Source organism: Aplysia californica, unplaced genomic scaffold (assembly GCF_000002075.1).
Source record: "Aplysia californica isolate F4 #8 unplaced genomic scaffold, AplCal3.0 scaffold00053, whole genome shotgun sequence".
In the NCBI taxonomy this organism is placed as follows: Eukaryota; Metazoa; Mollusca; class Gastropoda; order Aplysiida; family Aplysiidae; genus Aplysia; species Aplysia californica.
In genome coordinates, this window is record NW_004797323.1 from 50,713 (window position 1) to 54,161 (window position 3,449).

At 38.6% G+C, this 3,449-nt stretch overlaps 1 long non-coding RNA gene across 1 annotated transcript in view; it reads right to left on the reverse strand.

Annotated features, from left to right (window-relative positions):
• Window positions 1-1,889: 1,889 nt before the first annotated feature.
• The window catches only part of LOC118477265, a 130,424-nt gene continuing 128,864 nt past the window's right edge, over window positions 1,890-3,449 (reverse strand). The window contains exon 4 of the long non-coding RNA XR_004858253.1: window positions 1,890-2,085. This is a non-coding gene — a long non-coding RNA (uncharacterized LOC118477265). The remainder of the gene's footprint in view (window positions 2,086-3,449) is intronic.

The following is a 3,449-nucleotide window of genomic DNA, read 5'->3' on the forward strand; positions in this document are numbered from 1 at the left end:
TCCGGATAGTACAAGAATCTTTCTAAACCCTCTAAGGTTAGACCCAAATAGAGCTGCGGCGGAAGAAAGGAATCGAGAAGAAGGAAAAAACGAAAGAAGGAGAGAAGGAGAGAGACAGAGAGAGGGACAGTAGAGTTAGTAGGGAAGGAAGAAGGAACTGATAGAACGTGTGACAGTGAATAAAAATAATGGAATAGAAGATTAAAAGTGAGGGGAATAAACCAAGAAAATAAATCAAAGGTAACCGAAAATGGGAAATTGACTTTTTTTTAAAGAGGAAAAACTTAAAACGGTTGAAAGGAAAAGAGGGAATAGAAGCAAAAAGAAATGTTACAGAATTTAATGTTACATACAAAAATTAAGATCAAAAGAGTAAACAGCATGAAAAGTGTTCATGCAAAAATTTAATTCATCTAAAATGAGATTTATTCTGACACGTTCAAAAGCGACAGGATGTAATTCTGTGCTCCCAAATGTTGCCGATGCTTGACTTTAATGGTACTCATAATTTGTTCGAAAAGTTATAATTTATAACAGGATATAAGACGGGGGAAGATCATGTCTGTGTATTAGTCTCTGAGCACTTTATCGGCTGCTTGCACTGTGTGCTTTCTGGGAGGCTGCTTGCACTGTGTGCTTTCTGTGTGCTTTCTGGGAGGCTGCTTGCACTGTGTGCTTTCTGTGTGCTTTCTGGGAGGCTGATTGCACTGTATGCTTTCTGGGAGGCCGAGAATGTTTCAGCCGGCTAATGGCAGGGTATATCATTCGCTGTATAAGAATTGCAGTTCTATCTGCTCAATACCTAGTTTTGGGGGGCTCTCGTCGCCTAAAGGTTATGGTCTTCACCTCTCATTCTAAGGTCCCGGGTTAGAATCCGGGTTGGGACCGAAACATTTTCTTCTCTAAAATGTGTCTCCATTCATCTCCTTTCCTGCTCTCTAGCAATATTCTGTCGTCTACTTTCGTCTCCACTTTCTGCCCCCACCCCTTCACCTCCTTTGACCCCTCGTCTGTGCTCCTGACTCTTTCTGCAGCCTTTCTACTGTTATTACTTGGCTCCTTCTTACTGCTGTCTTTCAGCCACACCCCCGATCTTCTGGTAGGAAAGATCTACATCTAGCCTTCTCGGACAAGGGCGAAAAATCTCGGAGGTCCCGGGTGCAAGTTGCGCACGTTAAAGATCCCTTGGTGGTCCAAAATCGATAAGAGTAGGCTTCGGCCTCCACCCAGGCAAAATTCAAAATTTCCTACCCAATGGAACTGAGCGCTCATAATAAATGACCTTATAGAGTTACAAAAAGAATGTCTCTGAACGCTTTATCGGCTGCTTGCACTGTGTGCTTTCTAGAGGCTGTTTGCACTGTGTGCTTTCTGGGAGGCAGAGAATGTTTCTGCCAGCTAATGACATGGTATATCATTCGCCACCTCAGAATTACAAAGTTCTATCTGCTCAATACCTTGTTTTGAGAAAACTGACGTTAAAAAATTTGAGTATCAGTAGGCCTATCATAATAATTATGTCAAGCTTTTTCGAATGCAAATTCTTTTCATGTATTGATTTAACGACTCAGAATAATGTTACGAGTTTGATAGAGCAGATAAAAAATGTTATTTTCTGACCTAATTGTTTTAGTAACTTAAAACGGCCTAAAATGTCACATAGAATTTTGTAATTCTGAGGTAGCGCATTGCAAAGCGCATAGGGCTTTTTTATTGAGAGAGCATAAAATATACGCTATACAAATTATAATACTATTGATTACATTTATTTATGATCCAAACGGAATCTTCAGGGTCGAACTCCCCCAACCCCTAAAAAACAAAAAAAATCCCAAAACAAAACAAAAACAGAAAAGAAACAAAAAACAAAACGAATTTTTTTTTTTTAAAGCCCCACTCATAAAAAGTAAGCTCACCTTTCTGTAGTCTAGTGGTCAACACGTGCAGGTCAATAATTATCGAGCGCCACCTTAGCAGTCTCAGTGTTTGCTCTGAGGACTTTCTTGTTTGCTGCCTGTCGTCCGAGAACGTGCTCTCGTAGCTCCAGGGGTCAGGGGTCAGGGGTCACGCTCCCGGATCGCCGTCCTGAGCAGATAGAAGATGTTGGTATCGGTTAATTAATTAATGATAAAACTGGATTATACTTTGGATGTTTCCAGTGCTTTCATTTTTTTAAATAATTGTTGTGAACTTGGTAAAGTAGAGACCAAAACCTGGTAGGACGTAAATTAATACAAGTTTCTTAAAAGGTATTAGCATTGTTTTTAGTATAGAGCAAGAAAAATGTAGACACTTTCTTATTTGTAATATAGCCATCTATTTATTCTGTGTTTATTCTTCTTTGTTGTTTTTCGTTGTATTTTTTATAATGGACGTATTGATAAAAAAATTGTCCGCTTCATCAGCGTAGTTTGTAACTTGGCAAAAGTGTCATTTAACACATCGTTATCTCAGAATTACAACGTTCTTTTTAGTTTTCATAAGTGTTTTACGACACTTATAACTCATTAAGGTCATATAAGTGCCGAAGAATAGATGTGTTGCAAGAGACTAACATACACAAAAAAGAAGGAGGAAGGATAAGGATGATTAATGTTTGAAGGGAAAGAAGGAGCAAAGCACGCCAAAGCACCCACCAACCACCCACACAAAGTTCTATTTGACATTTTTGGCCCTTTTGAGTTACTAAGACCAGACGTCAAAAACCAATATATTAATATGCTCTATCACAATCGTAAAAATATTCAAAATTGTTATCAAGATTATGAAATAATTGTATTCGAAAAAGCTTGACATTATTTTTGAGAAACTCAAACATTTTGACGTCAGTTTGATCAAAACTAGGTTTTGAGCACATAGACCTTTGTAATTATGAGGTTGCGACATATTTGTTATAAAATAGATAGGTTTATTGTCGACTAAGAGTACATTGCAGGAGAGGTTGCGACATGTTTGTTATAAAATAGATAGGTTTATTGTCGTCTAAAACAAAGACCACATTGCAGGAGAGCTCTTCACAACCTTGTCTGATATGGAAGGACAAGAGCTACATGCTGCGTCACCGCGTAGATCACGATCTGTTCCTGTTTAATCTAAACCATTGCAGCAGTCTGTCAGTCACGAGGCTAGAACGTGACGCGCAATATTACAGAGCTAAATTATGTTTATTTCCTCGCAGATTGCAAAAGATTTTGATAAACTTCAAGGGTCTAATTTAATGAGCCAAGCATAGGTCAATTTGTTATATTATGTAGCACTGACAGCGTCAGAATCCGACCTAACCCGATTCCATCTGATTATATAATTCGACGGCTAAGCGCAAGAAGTGACTTGCCTTTAGTGCTCAAATTTATGAAACTCCTGAAGTTCAGATTTGTCCACTTAAGGAACTAACTTTTAAACTTCTCAAACCTTAAGAAAACAGACTCAACCCAGCAACCCCCCAACCC